Raw genomic sequence first — 20,048 nt, 5'->3', positions numbered from 1 at the left:
CATGAAGTCTGACCCCTTGTGAGTTCTCTGTGCTTTGGAAGCCTCCAGTACCAGGGTTAGTTGTTTTAAATGCAATTCCCCCAGCAGGATTTATGCACATGCTACCTTTGCAGGCAGTGAGTAGCTCCACTTCCTTGGGATAATTCACACTGCATACCAGTAAGTGTATGCAGGACTGTGGGGGGGGGGGGGGGGCCCTTAAGAGTGAGGTGTCTAGGACAGGGGCGGACAATAATTTTTTTACTGGGGGCCACTTCAGAAATTTCAAACGGGGCAGGGCCTCAGGCAGAAGGGACGGGGCCAGGACACTCCCTGCTTCCCCACCCACAGACCATGATTGGTCTGGCGGTGGGGGAGCGAGTGAAGTCTTCCCCGCCCCCCTGATGTTCCCCCTAGGTGCCCATGCTCCTGGCGGTGGGAGGAAACTTCGCACGCTCCCCCCACTCCCAGGCCAATCAGAGTCTGGGGGCAGAGGAACACGTGAAGTCTCTTCCCGCCCTGCCGGGAGTGTGTGGCACTCCTCGCAGAGTGGAAGAAACTTCATGCGTTTTCCCCCTGCCCCCAGGCCCTAATTGCCTGGGGGTGGGGGAGTGGCAGGGCCTCTGTTGTCCAGATCCACCCACTTTTGCCCACCCTGGCCTAGCAGAAAACCAGGGGCTGGGAACTTTGCAGCAGAAAGTGGCTGTAGTGTGGAAGTTAACCTGTGGGCTAAAGAGGAAAAGGAGAAAACCTGGAGGGAGAAGCCTAGAAGAGCCAAGTCCTGAGGGAAGGGTTTACCCAGAAAAAGAAAGCCTGGGGGAGGTGTCGTAGAAAGGAGCCCTAGGAAAGAGGAGCAAGGTGAAGGATTGTGCAAACATTGACTACAGGTTATAGGGCCCCTGGACTGAAATGCAGAGTAGCAGGTAGGACATTAGGAAGTGGAACATGACTGTGGGAGATGCCACCTTGACGGCTGGTCTGGAGGGACTTTGTAGCCCTAGAAGGGGAGGACTATATGACCTGCCTGGAGGGTTGAGTCACGAAGAGGGGGTAACCCTGCCCGACTCCAGTGACTGGAGCCCCTGGGGTGAGCAGCCGAGGAGGGGCATCAGACTGGACCAGAGCTAACCCCAAAAGGAGACTCAAGGAGGCATCCCTGCGGTGAGTCTACCTCCGTGTCACAGCCCTCGCTGGACTCTCGATAGATCTGCCTTGTTTCCTGTGTGGCTTTTGGGTTTCTAGGTTATGTGTCTTGGTAATGTCATCAGAGGAAAAAAATAAACCCATTTGTTTTTCTAAAAATAAAAGGACTCCCCTTCGAGCCACGTTCGAGCCCCCTGCGCTTGTCAGGGTGTCAGACGCCGAGCTGCCTTGTCTGCTCTCCAACAACTGCAGGCTGGGCTTCCTGCTGGGAGCCAGTGGGGAAACAGCCATTCAGACTGACAGGCCACCGGGAGGGATGGAGGGTCTGAAACAGCCCGACTGGCCCAGGGGGCACTGAAAATGCAGTGCTAATCTCTGTCCCTGTTTGGGGCCTGACACAGAGCCCTCTGCAGTGGAGGGCAGTCTCTCCAGTGGCTTCAGCAGGCCCCCTGAGTGACTGTAATCTAGTCAGTGGTGTTCCCCCTAACAAAGAGCCTCACACCCAGGATAGTGGAACTCAGCAGAAGTCAAGGCCCAAAGAGAAGGGTTGGAGACAGATCGGGGCTTTTCTGCAATCTTCTCTCTAATCTTTTCCAGCCGTGTGCAGAATAAATGTTTCTGTGTGCACCAAGGCATGTGCACCGCCAGTCGAAACACAAACCTAGCTGTGGGCGCTCTGCTCATCAGCTGGGCGGCATTTGAATCTCTCCCGAGCGACTGCACAAGCGCCCAGCTTACAGGGAACACGGCCTCTGGCCCCAGCTGCAGCAGAAGAGGTGAGGAGATCAGTTGGGAGAGGTGGGTCGCAGCTGCTTGGAAGCTGCCCCCTTGGAGACAGTAAAGTTCAGGCAAATGAAGCTGTTTTACCTCTGTTGAGGTTCTGAGCGTAGTGAAGTGCAGAAAATAACAGGGCCTCATCAGAAAGAGGCAAAGGAACGCCGACTGCCATGAAGCCACTAGGAGAGGCTGTGGCTGTTGCAGTGATAGGGATGCCATCACCTTCTGTGGGTGGCTGGAAAGCCCAGCAGTAGGCCAAACCCGCCTTGTGCTAAAGTGAGCAAGGTCTGGCTAGGCCTTCACTACGCTGGACTAGATCATGTGCCAGCTGGACAGAGCTGTGTACCATGTGCTTTGGAGGCCTCTGCCAGAGCTCGGCTTTAACCCAGCCCCACTGGCCATGCTTCTTGGAGACCCACAGTAAATCTTGCCAGAAATGTCCAAGGGGGGGACAGAGTCCCCACAGCTGTAATCTCCAGAAGCAGCAGGTACTCCTGTATTATCCCTCTCTTCTGCCCCCGTTCGACCCAGGACTCGAGCTGGCGTAGGGGCACATTGTACTACGTGTTTAGCTATTTGTCTTCAGCCTCAAGAGCAGAAAATACAAGTATGGAAGAGCCTCTCTCTCTCCTCACAACCAGTCACCTCTCCTCCCCCCACTTGAGAGCACCACCTGTCACACTCCAAGGCCTATTTGAAATCATGGGATGGTGGGCGGGCGAAGCCCACCCACCTTCTAAAAACCCCTCCCCAACCTTATGGGAGGGACACTGGACCCATGTTCAACTGATTGCTTGGGACAAATAATGACTAAAGGATCAAGAAGTGCGGACTAGAGGTTCAAAATAAGGGAGCCAGATGGGGAACACCGAGCAGAGAACCCCGGACAGCGCCCACTGCTCCTCAAAGCTGTCGATGGAGCCAGTGGACGCCGCCCAGAGGAACTCTGCCCGGATTCGTGACACAAGGGAGGAGCGGAAATAGGCCCCACAGTCGCAGAGAACCCCCTCGTCTAGCATCCTCCTCCTGCTATTAAAGATGGCAGCTTTCGCCAAGGCCAGGAGGAGGTTGACGAGGAGGTCTCGCGACTTTGTGGGGCCACGGATTGGGTGTGCGTAAATAAAAAGGTGAGGGGAAAAGTGCAGCCAGAACCTCAATAAGAGGTTCTGGAGGAGCCGGAATAGGGGCTGCAACCTGGCGCATTCGAGGTAGGCGTGCGCCAGGTTCTCCCTCACGCCGCAAAAGGGGCAGGTGTCTGGGATAGGGGTGAACCGCGCCAAGTACACGCCCGTGCTCCAAGGGGAGCCACTAACAAACAGCAGGACTGTTGGCTCTGGAAAGGCACCAACATTTCTTGTTCATGGCCAGAGTAAAGGTTCATTCTTCCTTTTGTAATTTAGGGGTCTGTGTAGCCCGGGGCAACAGGCTAACTTGGTTCTTTGAGATTTTCCCTGAGACCAGTGGTATGAATACCCTTAGGGGTACTTGAGAGAAGTCTGGGGGGTACATCAACACAACTAAAACTTGGAGAAAACTGAATTTTTGTTTTAAGTTTTACAGTGCTTTATTATTTTTGTACTTTTTACACCCAAAAATTTAATCGCCTGTCTGGCTACAATTAAGTTTAAACAAATGTGTTGCAATAGTAGAAAAAAAATTATGTATCTGAAAACTGTAGGTACTGGGGGTACTTACAGTTTTTTTTAAAAGGAGGTACATATATTTTTTTTAAAAGGGTAAAGATTGAGAAACACTGTTATTAGAGTTTCTCTATCCTGGGAAATGCTTCCCCCCTTTACATGAATGGGATTGGTTCCCTTATGCTCTGCAATGGTGTGACATCTGCGCTCCACCCAAGTGCCCACAGAGATAGGAGGAATTTGGGAAATCTCCAAACGATTTTAAGAAACAAAACCTGATTTAAGGCATTCCCCGAACTGCATTGCTGCAAAGCAAGAAGCTTTACCACACCCACCTGTGCTCAGCTGCTCCGTGAGTTGTCCTATTTCTGTCCAAAGGCAAACAAGTGTTGTGCAAAGCTTAGAAGGGAGGGTCCTAGGAAAGGAGACTGCTGTGCTACTGAACACCACAGGCTGCTTTTCCTAACAGCCGTCTACTTGCCTGTGCAAGATGTGTGCATGTCATTGCATTTCTGTGCACTGTTAAAACAGCTGCATGCAGAATGGATCCCTAGTGCAAAGTGCAGGTGATTGGAGCTGGCCATTTGTGTGTGCAAGGACCCGAGTTGCAGGAAATGCCTGTGGCCAGTCAGGCCTGCAATTGCTTAGGCTCTAGGCCTTGAAAATTTGCCTATAATGTGCAAATAGAAACATTTGGAGAGCATGCCCTCCACCAGAGCAAACTAATAAGCATCATGTCTGAGCCACTATTGGCCAGAGGATGGGGGGGGGGGGCGCACTGGGAAGGTCAAAGCTCTAAACATTTTCCTGTAGCCACAGCCAATTTATGTTTCCATGGCCTCAGCTGCAAACATTACATTGCATTAACCTTCAGTATGGACTTTGAGGACTGATTTAATCACCCTACAGCCACCCAAGATCAGGAAAAGCTTGTTAGAACTAAAGGGGAAAAGTGACAAGACTAGACCTCAGGCTGCATTAGAATTAATACATGTGTGTAAGGGGGGGGGAGGGGCTGGGTTGGTTTTTTTAAATGGAGATGTTCTGATTTTAATTTATCACCACCCGTGGCCCATCATGGGCAGGCCCTGGGCTCCCTGCCAAGACTCCTCCTAAAGCCTGTCTGAGCTCTCACCACATTTGTGAATGAACCGTTGCTGCAGGGGCTCCTCGGCTGTGCAAAATGATTCCTCTTTTATTAGGGTGTCTATAGGTCCCATTTTTAAAGGGACAGTCCAAATTTAAGCTCTCCTGACAGTGCCGTGATTTTTTCTAAAAAATGGGCAGATTGTCCCATACTTTCTGTTTCTCTCTCTTCTCCCCAGCCCATCAGTAGTGCTTCATGGATCCCTGCTTGCCAGCTGCCCACTCACCAGCACTGGTGGGAGGAGGGAAGGAGTAAAGATGCAGCACAGAGGGCCAACTGCTCCCCTCCTGATTTGTCAGCACAGCCCCTGCTGTGTGCTGGCTCTCAACCAGCCAGGCCCTGCCCCGTCCCATGCCCAGCAGGCACTTGCTGTGTGCAGTGAGCTGTAGTGGCTGATGAGTGGAGGCCAGTGGTCCATTATGTGTTGCCTCTGCTTCCTGCCCATTGGTCCTTTATCTGCCCCTCTCACTGTTATCTCTGTGCTTTGCCCCTTTGTCCTCACCCATATCCCTCCCAGTGGGGTGAATCCCACTCCCAGCCGTGTGTGAAGAACCAGTCCCTGGTGGAGCACTCAGCTCACTAATAACATGGCCAACAGGCTCTTTCCTTCCCCCAATACTCATGGCTGGGCTTAGGGATATTAAATATCGGTTAATTGAATAGTCAATTAACCTCATGAATTCCTATTGGTTTGTCAACTATTTCATAGTCCCCAGGGGTACGGCTGGCAGCCAGTGCACTCTGGCCTCACTCCCAAGGAGCCCCTGCCACTCCGCGCTGCTGCCTCTGTATCAGAGGCAGCAGCACAGGGTGCCAGGCGGGAGCTGGTCAACAAGGGGGGGCCAATTTAAAAACCAGCTCCTCTCATGGACCTGCTGCCTGTTGCCCTGTGCAGCTGCCTCTGACACAGAGGCAGCAGCACGGGGTGGCAGCCGTCCCTGTCTGGGGGAGCTCCCAGACCCAGCGCAAGCCAGAACTGAGCCGGGCTACCTGCCCTCCTGGCTCCTAATACACTTTAAATGCAGAGCAGCAGCTGGGGTAGGTCTTGGACCCGGCGTGAGCCAGGACTGAGCTGGGTTGCTGGCCAGCCTGCTAAAATATTTACTGGCAAGGGAGGTGTGTGTGCGAAATGTGTGTAGTCTATAGCATTAACCTATAAGCTTTTGCTTATTGGTTAATCAGTTAATGGACTACACTGTTCCATCCCTAATTGTGCTGGTGCACAAGGAAAACCCAAGACCCTCCACTCTGGGACACTGGCCAGAAGGTGCCAACCCCTGCATGTACCACAGCACTGGCACAGGAAGCCTCGCCATGCCATGCTAAGCTCTCAAATGGGGGAGGGGAAAATGGTGGTGGTGATTTCCAGCCTGTTCACACCCTGAACCTGCAGGCTCCACAACAGCCACCAGAGACCCCCCCCACCTGTACCCCCATCCTGCCCCTAGGGAGCATGGGACTGCACCCTCCCTTGTTAAGCTGCCTTTCTGGCTGTATTCGCTGAATCCCCTGCAGTCCGGTTCTGGTTCCCCAAGCCCTGGTGCACAAGGCAGCCTTAGGGCTTAATCCTTTTCTGTTGGTGCTGGAGACAGGAGGGGGCTCGGTTATGTCAGTAGCCAGCAGCAGCCTGGAGGTGTTAGTTGCGTTCAACACTGTGTGGGCAAGAAGGGACAAATCACAAGCTGTGGGGAAAAGTGGGGAGGAGCAAGGGAGAGCGGAGAAGAGACTGAGCTCCACAAAGATCATCCCTTCACCCCTGTGTGCTGGAAGCTGCTCCCATCACTTTCCTCCTGCACAGTGCCACAAGCCTGCTGCTGGCCACATTCTCCTGTGAACCCTGGCAGAAATATGGAGAGGGATCCTGCGTAGCACCCAGCAGAGCCAGCAGCCTCCTTGGGCCCCTTGGAAAGATGAGGGGGCCCCTCAGCTCCACAGTCCCAGAAGGGACAAGGCTGAAGGCAGAAGGGGTGAGGTTGAGGGCAGGCAGCCCTCAGCAGTGCCCAGAGCACGGCACCCCACCCCCAGCACTGCCTGGAGTGTGCAGCATGGTGCTCCAGCAGTGATTTAAAGGGGCCCAAGGGTTCCGGCCTTGGCAGGGGTGGCGGCCAGAGCCTTGGGCCCCTTTGAATTGCCAGGTTCTAGGGCAACTTCCCTCTTTGTCCCGCCATCAGCAGGCCTGGTGGCACCCCTTCTACACACCTTGCCTTGGAAGACACCTCGCCCGGCACCAGGAGAGGCAGGTCTGTCCTGGGGGGCCAGCCAGGCATGGAGGGTGGAGAGTACTGGGCAGGGAGGGTCGAGTCAGACAATCCCAGCCCTAAATGAGAGAGGTGCATGAAAGAGAGACAGAGACTCCTCAATTTAAAGTACAAATGTTCAAATTAACATCATACTTCTTATCGATTGCTGTTTACCATTGCACCTGAATATGAGTAATTTTACCATGGGCCCCGTATTCAGCATAGGGAAATATGGTTGCTTTCTCTCTTATGGTCCCTGAGCACCATAGTATCTGTGCACCTTGATGCTGGGGAGGGGGAGTTTCCCTGGAAACCAAGCAGAGCATTGTAGAGAGGGGACTCTTCATGGAGAGGCCAAGGTTTTAAAAGGCTGCTTTCCTGCTGCAGAAACAAAGGCTGTAAATATTGTGCTGTCTCTGAGTCTGGCTCAGTATGGGACAGGGGAAGCTGGGAAAGGTGGTTCTAAGCCACCTCTTTGTTCCCCTAATCCCAGGGCAGGCTGGACCAGCACTCTGCCAGAGACTGTGGGAGTCTCACATCCCTTCCTGTTCCTTACACGGGGAGAGAGGAGGGAGGTGGGAGCAGGTGCCACCGAGATAGCTTTATGCCATACCAGAATCCTAGAGAGGGGAATGAGGACATGGCCCATTGTGTCTGAGAGGAGCTGTCGTGAGCTCAAGTCTAGCATCACTTTGGTTGCGAGGGTGTTGAAGATTACCCACCAGTCAGAACTACAGCAAAGGCTGCAGAGCGAGTCATTCGGAGGGATCAGACATATACACAAAGGAGTTTCCTATTAGAATTGCTGTTAGAGCTCCTGGCTGAGTGTTAACCACAGATATTTTTATCTTAGCCCAGGCTTTGTAGCTGGTGTCCAACAAGGTAGCCAGTAGAGTGGCCGTTTTGCCAGTAGAGTGTGGCTAGTTTGCTTCGGAGCTGGTTGGACACCACGGCTCTATAATTTGAACCTGAATTGTCATTTGAATAGTGAAAGGCTGGTTATTAGAGGAAAATGGGGCTGCTCCTTCATTTAAAGGTCTCAGATGAGAACATAATATGGTCACAAATCCAGTGAGACCCAGGGTATTGTATTTGTGCAGCTGAATATCCTAGGTGTGTAGTTTCTGAAATGAGATGTCCCAATTGACCATCTGTGCATTTCGCTGGGGCAGAGCACACAGCACAGCTGCTAACTGATGCAAATGGCTCTCATGGGCATAGACACACTTGCACACGTGTGAAAATCGGGGCCTAACACCTGTGCCCAACAATGCCCAATTTTCATTCAGTTGTGGGCACGGCAGCTCTCAGCAACACAAGCTGCTGAGAGTCAAGAGGTAGGCAAGAAACAGCTGGTTAGTCCTGACCCTTTCAAACCCACTGCAGGAATGACCACATGGGGTACACGGGTGCCAAGAGAGACATTGAGGAGTGAAAGATAGCTAGACACTGATATTATTAATCTGTCTTCCTGTATCAATAATTCAACACTGATGCAATCCAAGACTCACTTATCCTTTCAGTGAGAAGCAATCACTGAGGAATTACCCTTCTGCTCTGGGAGTCTACCAGCTCCTGCTACCCAAGGAAGGGGTTTCCCTTCACTCCATAAATATTCCAGTAGCAAAATGTAATTTAAATGTGAAAACTATGTTTATTGAAGGAATTATGCAAATAACTAAAGCATGTAAAGTAATTTTGTATCTATGCATGGAATGTAAACTGTATATTTTATTAAAGATCTAAGTGACCCATCATGCAATCTGGTTCTCTTTCTGGGGCAACTCAGAGCTTTGATGTTATACAAAATTAAACTGGCTTGTCTTGGGTTGGGACCATTCGCTTGCCTGACCCTTCAATAGCCAGGGGCAAACTCCCTATTTCCAGAATGACTTGTGATGGACACAGCAAATCAGCATATTCCTGGCAATGCCTTGTTGTGCATTGTGTGGTCTGTCCTATTTTGCAGAGAGAGAGTCATAGAAGGAGGGTTCCTGTGACAAGCTGCTTTAAAAGCAGCATTAGGCACTCATGGATATTTACAGGGGAACATCAGTGGGCTGGAACAAAATGAAGTGTATGTCACCGGCCTCTAAATAGCTTCATCACCATTTTCTCCTAACAAACACGCAAGTGCAAATGCCTCATCTGTTCCCTAGCACAGATATACCAATGGAGCTAACATGCTGTGAGCTGTCCAACAGCAGCATAAGTAACGGCGCCTTTCCCTGGAAGGCTGGAGAAGGGACTGTACACATTACTGAGACACTTGGATTTTACTGCCTGGTGATTTTACTCACCATTAATTTACATTTAGTTCAATCCACGTGCTGCAGGGGGTGAAAACATGGATTGGTAGTTTCAAAGCCTTGTGATTGGGAGTGTGTGCCAGGCAAGTGGGTGTGAGGAATGCCCAGAAAGGACCCTCAACATTAATCCGTAATGATACATTTCCTAAGTATAAAGCAAGCCCCATTCGGACTCTGTCTCCCTCATCCCATGAAAGGCCTATGAAGTCAGACCAGGCTGATCAGAAACTGTTGGAACCAAAGTAGCAATTTTCAGGGGGGGTGTTTTCAGAGGCTGTGCACTTCCTGGGCCCCTGAACACCAAGTGGTGCTGACTACTCTCCCGCATCTTGTAAATGTGATGCCAAACTGGGTCCAGCCATTTCTCCTCATGACCTGACCTGCTTCAAAATCAGCCTTTAACTCAAGTCTGGTGGAACCTTCCAATGGAAAAACAGAGGGCTACAATTCAAAATGAAACAACATTTTTTTCTTAACTGTTTCAACTTCTTTAAAGGCATCTTTACAAAGGCTAGAGGGCATTATAGAAGCCAGTAACTCTTAACCTTTCCAGATTACATTGCCCCTTTCAGGAGCCTGATTTGGCTTGCGTACTCGACCTTTGATTTCTTTTAAACCACTTGCTTATAAAATCAGACATAAAAATACAAAAGTGTCAGAGCACACCACTGCTGGAAAATTTCTTCCTTCCTCATGTTGTCTGTATGAAATTTTAACTTGTAGTGACCCTGCTAGTGATTTTTATGTAACCTGTTGTAAAACTAGGCAAATGTCTAAATGAGGTGATGTACCTCCAGGAAGATCTCTGTGTGCTTTGTGTAGCCTCAGGGTTACGTGTACATTTGGATTAGAACCACTTGGTTGAGAACTTTTAATTTTGCCCCTACGTACTTGTGTTACTTATTTATATTGTCCTTTGTCTTAGTTCACACTTTTTATAGGACTCCTTTTTGATTTGTAGATCTCCTGGCTAAGTCTCTTGCCAGATTTCTTATCTTTTCTACACAGTGGAACAGTGCACTCTTATGCCCTTAATAATGTCTCTGAAAAACTGCCAACTGGCTTCAACTGTTTTTCCTCTTGCTTCCCATGGGACCTTACCTACCAGCTCCCTGCATTTACTAAAGTCTGCCTGCCTGAAATCCACTGTCTTTATTTTCCTCTTCTCTTTTCTACCATTCCTTAGAATCACGTACACTATCATTTCATGAGTGCTTTTACCCAAGCTTCCCTCTACTTTCAAATTCTCAACCAGTTCCTCCCTATTTGTTGAAATGAAATTTTGAATAGCTTCACCCCCAGTAGTTTTCTCCACCTTGTGAAATAAAAAAAATTGTCTCCAATGCATTCTTAGAACTTGTTGGATAATCTGTGCTCTGCTGTGTTATTTTTCCAACAGATGTCTGGGTAGTTGAAGTCCCCAATCACCACCAAGTCCTGAGCTTTGGATGATTTTATTAGTTGTTTAAAGGCACCTATTGCTGAGAAAAGGGTGAGGTATCTCCCCTTAGTTAGTTTAGATGGCTTCCAAGTTAGTGTGTTGGCTTTTGTGGCTCATCCTGTAAGGCATTGTACAGGGAGCCTGGCCTTAGCCTCTCAGTGGTGTTCCCCATTTGTCATGGAGACGGTAGCATGGCCCACCGGCTACGGATATTTCAAGGCTAAATACATCAGAGCCAGAGATGCTCAGACACTGCAGAGCTGGGAGCTGCATAAGGACCTCCAAAGAGACAAAAGAAAACAGCAGCTTGGACTCTTGACCTGAGAGAAAAGCTGCACAGAAGGCATTGTATCCACCACTTGAAAACAAGGGAGTGGTTGACTAAACGGTCTGGAAAATGGTAAATGTAGTGTTAATCCAGTGCTCAGGAGCTAAGAGTGAATGGGATTCTGGGGAGGGCCCAGATACTGCAGAACGGCCTGACATTCACCTTTACAAAGCAGGGGCTTTGCTCTGTTCCCCCAGTGGTTCACTATGTTCTGCAGTGTAATCTCTGCTCCTGTCATGAAGTAAAACTAAATAAAATGTCTGCTGGCAGCTACTACTTCGCTGATTAAAAATGGCCACCTGGTAGGCTCCTGGAATTAAAATACAGATTTGATAGGGGAATTGCAGTAAACACTGTTGCTATATCCAGAGGGACCATAGGAACCAGGTTACCCCAACTCTCTAATGATCAGGGGGACAGAAAAAACATCCAGATTCAGGGGCCTTCATCTTACTTCTGGGGCTTCTCTGCTCTCCACCACTCACTGATATTAAACCTCACTGATCTGGGAGTCATCGGGGGTAATGAAATGCTGAGTAACAAACTTATACTACAGAACAAGTAATTAATACACTGCCTTACTTGAAATGTGTCTCTTAGGGTCCCCAAACTTTAGCTAACTAGAGCTATTTCCGGCAACCCTTACTCAGACAAACGATTCTAATGGAGTCAATAGAATTGCGCATATGAGGAATAGGTGTAGCTTGTGGAAAAATCCCATGGTGAGCCATTCTTTTCGATTGACAAATCTGAGGAACAGGCCAGACTGAGGTGTCTTTAGAGGAAGTTTTGGAACAGATTAATAAACTGTAATAAGTCACTAAAACCAGATATTATTCACACAAGAATTTTGTAGTAACTCAAATATGAAATTGCAGAACTGTAGTCTATAACCTATAATTTAAATCAGCTTCTGCACTAAATGACTGGATGACAGCTGATGTGATGCCAATTTTTAAAAAGACAATTACAGCCCAGTAAGCCTGATTTTTGGCACTGGGCAAACTGGTTGAAAGTACAGTAAAGAACAGAATTGTCAGACACATAAACAAACATAATTTGTTGGGGAAGACTCAACATGGTTTTGTAAAGGGAGTTCATGCCCCACCAATCAACTAGAATTCATTGAGGGGGATCAACAAGCATGTGGACAATGGGGGCAGAGATCCAGTGGCTATAGTGCACTTAGATTTTCAAAAAGCCTTTGACAAGGTCCCTCCCCAAAGTCTCTCAAGCAAGGTAAGCTGTCATGGGATAAGAGGGAAGGTCCTCTCATGGATTGGTAGTTGGTTAAAAGAGGAAACAAAGGGTAGGAATAAATGGCCTATTTTCAGAATGGAGGGAGATAACTAGTGATGTCTCCCAGAGGTCTGTATTAGGAACCCTCTCCCCCTTAAACATATTCATCAATGATCTTGGAAAAGGGGTAAACAATGAAATGGCAACATTGCAAGCTGGGCCCAGTAGCCTCTCTACCAACATATAAAAGATGAAAGAAGCTACCTGCCAAGTTGTGTAATTCACAGGTGCCTCTCCCAGGTAAATTAATGCAGTCTGGAATAATGACCTAGTACTCAGTGCTTTGTACCCTCAGAGACCTGCACAAGCATCCAATAGTGAATCCTCGCAGGTCACTGTGCAGTAATTATTAGTGACCCCACTTTCTAACTGTGATGTAAGAGTCCATTAGAAATACCCTCCTTTTGTGTCTGTCTCCCGCTCATGCTCTACAACACACACTTGCCCTCTTATAAGATCTCTTCCCCAGCCAGCCTTTCTGTACGGATGACAGCTGCTACCTTTTGTAGCTCTGAAGTAGCCATCACGGTTTTCGGAGAACCAAAATACACCCTTTTCTCTCTCCTCGGAGACTCCCTGTGTTGGCATTGACTGTCTTTGTCCTTGAAATGTTCTGGGCAGACAGCTCAAATGACAAACTCAGAAGGGCTGGAGCGGTTCCCACTACTCTGACTGCTACAGGACTTTGAAACCACCTTTCTGGCCTCTAAAAACCTGTCCCCAGGGACAGAATTGAAATGTAGAGGGAAGCAGGCCTTATTTTTTAGCTAAAACTAACCAAATGATTAGCATCAATAGGATTTAATTTTCACTTACCTTATAGCTGGAAAAAATTATATATAAAAACCCTTGTCTAACTTCCAGCTCACTGTGCTCTATGAAATGACAATGCTACAAACCTACCTTTACTAGGGTTTCTAATGGAAAAACATGTGAACCCTAGTAATAGAGGAAAATCACTAACACCTGGGACAAATTCTGCAGCCCTCAACTGAACAAAACCACCATTGTCTTCATAGGGGAATTTTGCTCAATTAAGAACCACAGAATGAGACTGGAGGATTAAAGATGATTTTAGCTTTCTACACTTTGTGATGCTGCAAGGAGTTGTATTATTGAGTAATTGTATCAGGACTGGAAACCTATTGGGAAATCCTAATGGCTAGTTCCAGAGGGGTAGCTGTGTTAGTCTGTTTCAGCAAAAACCACAAGGAATCTGGTGGCACTTTAAAGACTAACATATTTATTAGGGTATCAGAGCATAAGCTTTTGTGAGATATAACTCACTTCCTTAGATGATGAAAAGAGAAAAAAGGGAAGGGTTACAGAGATGGGAATGTAAAATCGGTGCTAATTAAATCAGAGTGGCTATGGCTTACCTCCAATAGTGATGAGAATGTGAGAGTACCGGAAAGAGAAATTACATCTTGTAATGTGAGAACCACAAATCTGACACCCTAAAACATGGTTTCAATAGACACCTGAAATGGTGGTTTAAATAGTCCCCTAAAGTGGTCCTTACATTACAAGAGATAATTTCCCATTCTGATACTCTCACCATCTCATCAGTATTGAAGATGAGCCATATCCATTCTGATTTAATTAGCACTAATATCACATTCCCATTTCTGTATCCCTTCCCTTTTTTTTTTCTTTTTTGCTTCAGCATCTGAGGAAGTGAGGTGTGGCTCATAAAAACATATGCCCTAATACCCTAATAAATGTGTTTAAAGTGTCATCAAACTCCTTGTTTTTTCTAATGGCTGGCATACAAGATAAAACCTGTGCTGCTAGAGTTTTCCAGAGCTAGGAAGAAATCAGAGCATAAAGGCTGGACTATGTGAGTCAAAGGAATAAGCGATCATAGCCCACACTTGGGTTACCAACCATGCTTCAGGGCATGAAACCAAGTGCAAAAGGCAGTTGCAAAAAACAACTCTGGAGCTGAAAGCATAATTTGCATGAACAGTAGCAGACTCACTCACTTTCATGGGGCCTCTTAAGTGAACATTGACATGATGGTGTGGTCATCATGATTTGTCTAATCAAAACCCTAATCACTTTTCATAAGAGTGTATTTTCATGTGGTACAATAGGCAAATAAATTAATCACTTTATCAAGTTGTTGCTACAAAAGCTGCTTTCCTGGCTGAGAAAATAATGATTGATTAAATTGATTATTTTTGCCACAAGATGATGATTAAAAGCTAATCAGATGAAGTGTTTTCTTCTAGCTAAAGATTAAAATACTAAGATTATAAGGAGAGTTAATTTAATTACCTAATTTTATCACTGCATTACCACAAATGTTCAAAAACTACGAGTCAGGGCCCCCCTAAAAAAACGTCATGCCTTGAAAATCATGAGGTTAAAAACAAACAAATACCACACATTTGGGATTATTTGCTTTCTGGATTTTGAGCCTTTAAATCAGGGCTACTTAACTTTGGAAGCCCCAGAGGCCACAATGATACTCATAGTACATGCCGAGGGCCACAGCTTAAGTGTGGTTGCATATACATGCAAATCTATATGCAAATAGCTTCATTCACACTGATGGGCATAAATACAAAGATTAAGGCTAAACTATACAACATACAGGCCCCATTTAAGTCAGTTCTGCTGATATTAATAAAATGCAATATTTACCCGATTTCCACTCATATGACAGAACTTAATGAGCAACAACAGTCCAGGAATTTAACTACTAAAATTGCATATCAACAGAAGACCGTTATAGTGACTACTTTTTTGTTTTGGCTCCCACCTGCGGGCTGCGTGTTGAGCCCTGCATAAATCCAAACTGCACCACAGGCCACAAACAAAGGGGCTGCGGGACGCATGTGGCCCACGAGCTGCATGTTGAGTAGCCCTGCTTTAAATTATTGCAGTTGGGTTACAGCATCAGACTTTTCTCAACAGCAATGAAGGGCAGAAACTATTTTTTAATATGGAAGTTGAGTTTCTCTTAGTGATGTCTCTCTAAGTGCTGGGGTTCTAAAACATCAGATCTTTCCAGCCTCATGATAACATTATGAATTCGCAGCACTAACATAGAAAATTCTGCTAACAGATAATATTTTTGCAACTTGTTTTATGTATTTGAAAACATTTTGTGTGTAGTCTGTCAGATTTCTCTTGCTTTTGTGTTTTTTGCACAGCAAGACACGGGAGTATAAACAAAATAACTACAATAGATAGTAGGAAGGACACGGATGGATGCAGGACTTTTGCATGTATTTGCAATGTGCACATAAAGGGTTCAAGTAGAGATCATGCAGATAAACAGGTTTACACCAATGAGTGTGCATTCAGAGAACTCATCTACAGACTGCAATGAATAGAAGAGTCTATTTTATACAATTGTCCTGAGCTCTGGATTCCTTAATTTTGTAAAAGTTTATCTCCCCCACTGAACTAGCTCTTCGGTGACGGTGTGCTGTGGTATGCTGAAGTCCATGCCTGTAACATTGGAATATTTTTTTCATTTCCATTGCTGTGCAATGCATTTGATTGCATGAGAATATAAAAATTCCTTGGAGAAGCTGCAGTCTTTAGGAAGAATCTCCAAGAAGACATCTTTGGATGCAGCTGAAAAATGTTCAGTACTCCCACAGTTCATTTGCTGTTTGTGTATTGCCCCAGTATTTTTGTAGTCTTACACAATTTCATGGTATTAAACGAGCAGGTTGTCGGTATTTTTTCTCCAATAGCAGCTTTTTGGAGTCAACAGCAATCAGTCAAGAAACAACACTGTATTTTCAATTTTGCATTTCAATTTACATTTTCTCAAGTCTTTAAGTGAAGTCATGTTTTTTGAGTGGGTGTTTTTTTGCAAAATGGTGGGGCGGGGGGAAAGGGAGGCTACAGGGGCTGCCTCAGCTGGTCTGAGGAGTGAGGGTACAAGGCTCTGGGGGCTGGCCCAGGTCTCCAGCTGCAACCCCTCCTCTTCCCCCGTGGCCTAATCTGTCCAGGGCTGGATCATTGTTTCCATCCCTGGCCTCTCCTAGGGGGGGCTCTCCTCAGTGGGGGTCTGCCAGGTGGGGGCTAGGCTGTGCTTTCTGGCACTTGGGGTGGTCCAGGAGGGATGAAGCAGGGGGACCAGTGGCAGGGAGCCCTCATCCCTGTCTGGCATTGTTTGAGGAAAGGGGGGCCACTTACCCAGTCCAGTGGCAGCCGACTTGGATCACCATCCCCAGCTGGCCACTGTCCCGCTGGTGCAGTTGCCCTCAGTGGTCACTCTGCAATATCTCTCTCCTCTACACTTGCTTCCCCCAGTGGTAACTCTGAAGTATAGTGTCCCTCTTCTCTGCCCCCTCTCTTTCTATGTTCTGGATAACAATCCAATTCCAGGCACTTCCCGTTTCCTGGCACAACCAAACCCTGACCTTGCTTTGTTAGGGTAAGAGGAAACTGCATCCCAAATTTAGTGGCCCCAGTTCTTACGATGTAGGAGTTCTTGAACAAAAAGACTCACGGACAGATACACAAACTCTCTAAAAATATACAGCTAAACCGTTTTAATACAAATATTCATTCTTCTAGTGTTAAGAGAGTCCCCCTTTGTGCATGTATCTAGTTTTGTGTCCATGACATATTAATTAATGCTTATAATGCAATTAGTTAACTAATTTAGTTCTAAAACCACTCAAATGATTTTGACTGGATTTCATGTAAAACCTTTAACTTTCTCTTTTAGGTTTCTGGATAGACTGTCGGATTAAGCTACAAAGTAGGAAGAACGTTGAGCTAACGTGTGTAAAATTTTCAATATAGAGAAAAAGCACAATGACAACAGTACACATAAGGGTGTGGCTCCAGAGTGGGACACTGCATCCCAACACACATGCATGAGTCCATCAAGATGTTAGGCAGTAAGTCTTTGGCTTATTTGCAGCAGGATCATTCCATGGTTGGTAGCTATGTGGCTGTGGAGTTTGGCACACATAGAATCATAGAATCATAGGACTGGAAGGGACCTCGAGAGGTCATCGAGTCCAGCCCCCTGCCTTCAAGGCAGGACCAAGCTCCGTCTACACCATCCCTGACAGATGTCTATCTAACATGTTCTTAAATATCTCCAGAGAGGGAGATTCCACCACCTCCCTTGGCAACTTATTCCAATATTTGACCACCCTGACAGTTAGGAATTTTTTCCTAATGTCCAATCTAAACCTCCCTTGCTGCACTTTAAGCCCATTACTCCTTGTCCTGTCCTCAGAAACCAAGAGGAACAAATTTTCTCCTTCCTCCTTGTGACACCCTTTTAGATATTTGAAAACCGCTATCATGTCCCCCCTTAATATTCTTTTTTCCAAACTAAACAAGCCCAGTTCATGAAGCCTGGCTTCATAGGTCATGTTCTCTAGACCTTTAATCATTCTTGTCGCTCTTCTCTGTACCCTTTCCAATTTCTCCACATCTTTCTTGAAATGTGGCGCCCAGAACTGGACACAGTACTCCAGCTGAGGCCTAACTAGTGCAGAGTAGAGCGGCAGAATGACTTCACGAGTTTTGCTTACAACACACCTGTTGATACAACCTAGAATCATATTTGCTTTTTTTGCAACAGCATCACACTGTTGACTCATATTCAACTTGTGGTCCACTATGACCCCTAGATCCCTTTCCGCCGTGCTCCTTCCTAGACAGTCGCTTCCCATCTTGTATGTATGGAACTGATTGTTCCTTCCTAAGTGGAGCACTTTGCATTTCTCTTTATTAAACCTCATCCTGTTGAATGACACAGGTCATTCTTATAGGTCATCAGCTTTTTCAAAGGTTAGGATATCTCCCACTTTAACAATCCACTTACTAAAGGGAGGGAGGTTCACGATTATTCCCTTCTGCTGCACTGACCAACCAAGGAGCTCGCAAAGGATGCTGCAATAAAGGATGCTGTAGGGCAGTGGTCCCCAACCTTTTGGAGCTGCCAGGCGCCTGGGGGCGGGGCACTCACGTGCTGGGCACCCAGGGGCGGGGCCGCTCGCACACCCGGGGGTGGGGCCACACATGCGCCACGCATCCAGGGGCAGGGCCTTCAATTCGCTGTGCGTCCAGGGTCAGCGCCCCCCCCATAGCCGTGCGCCCGGAGCCAGCACTCCCCATTCGCTGCATGCCTGGGGCCGGCGCTCCCCATGAGCCGCACGCCCGGGCGCGGGGACACTCATTCACCACACGCCCAGGGCCGGCGCATGTGCCACGTACCCAGGGTGGGGCCGGCCCTGAGCACTTGGCGGGCACATGTAAATGCCTCGGCGGGCGCCATGATGCCTGCGGGCACCACGCTGGGGAACCACTGGTGTAGGGGCTTCTGTTGTCCATGCAGCCCTAGCATAGCATGTGTCTTACGGAAAGAGTGGTGGATGAAGTGGAATGGGCTGGGAGTGCTGGAGGGAGCCAAATTTTGTTCATACAAATACTGGCTGTCAGCTTGGCCTTTAACAGGGACTTAAATTAATCTGTGCTTAGAAGTAACAGAATTGCCATTTGGGGAGGTTGAGGATCTCTCTGCTGATCATGCTTTGTTTCTGTTTGCCCGCAGAGCGGGTTTTGTTCCCCTTCCGGCACAAACCTGGCTGGAGCCAAAAGCTAGGTAGAAGAGTTGTCAAACATTGTCTCTATAGCAGGACTCTAGCTTCCCTGCTGATAAACAAGAGCAAGAGAGATGACAAGAGAATGCAGGCCAGGGGAGGGATGGCTGGGAATAGGAGCAGGCTGTGGCTTTGTCCTCTGACACCAGCTGAAATGCTGAACTAGCCAGGACAGTATTTGAACTAGGAGAGCTGGAATCTCCCCCCTTCACAGGGCTCCTATGTAAGACTTCCCCGCTCACTATTAGAACATGGCCTCAGGAACTTATCTAGCGACTGAGGGAGATGAGGGTTTCCCTAAGTTAACAGTTCCGGGAGTTTACATTTTATCATGTGTGGCGCCTTCAAGTCTCAGTATACTGCTACATTGTGTTATTAATTTATATACATAGGAGGAAGACAAAGCGGGCTCTTCTGCCAGTATTATAACTCCCCACTTTGCGGGAGATTTCCCATTTACATGGGACAAAGTTCAGGGGGATAAGATCTAAGCACCAGCCCTGGCTCATGCAACTTCTTGCGCGACTCTGCCAGCGATCTATTTTGCCATCCTTAGCTATTTTTACTGTGTGTATCATACTCCTAGCATTAACCCTAGGCATGTGAATTTCAGTATTCGAGACAATGCACAGCAGTTCAAAGGTAGCAATGACACTGCTACCGCAGAAGTTGCGCAATTCCCATCTTCATTTTGGCCTTCCAAAATGTGCCAGGAAGAGGAGGTTACTCACTTCCTGTAACTGACGTTCTTTGAGATGAGGATCCCTGGGGGTGCTCCACATCAGGTGTAGAGTGTCCCAGCGCCTCTGCATGGAGTTTTGTTAGCAGTTCCTCAGCAGGGGCCGCGCACGTGCGGCACACAACACGCGCGAACTCCCTGACTAGCTATGTGCATGTGTGGCCCCCCGCCTCCCTTCAGTTCCTTCTCTATCTGGAATCTGGCAGAGGAGCGTGATTGACAAGATTTTATTTATTTATTTATTTATTTTTAATAGGTTTCCGAAATAGAATGGAGGAAGGGAGGGTAGTGGAACACCCCCAGGGACGCTCATCTCGAAGAACGTCAGTTATAGGCGGTGAGTAACCTCCTGTTCTTCTTCAAGAGACGTCCCTGGGGGTGCTCCACATCAGGTGACTACAAGCAGTCTATCT

The sequence above is a fragment of the Pelodiscus sinensis genome, chromosome 17, assembly GCF_052426305.1.
Source record: "Pelodiscus sinensis isolate ZL-2025 chromosome 17, ASM5242630v1, whole genome shotgun sequence".
Taxonomy (NCBI): domain Eukaryota; kingdom Metazoa; phylum Chordata; order Testudines; family Trionychidae; genus Pelodiscus; species Pelodiscus sinensis.
The sequence above is the reverse complement of the archived record's forward strand: the minus strand, read 5'-3'. Positions refer to the sequence as shown.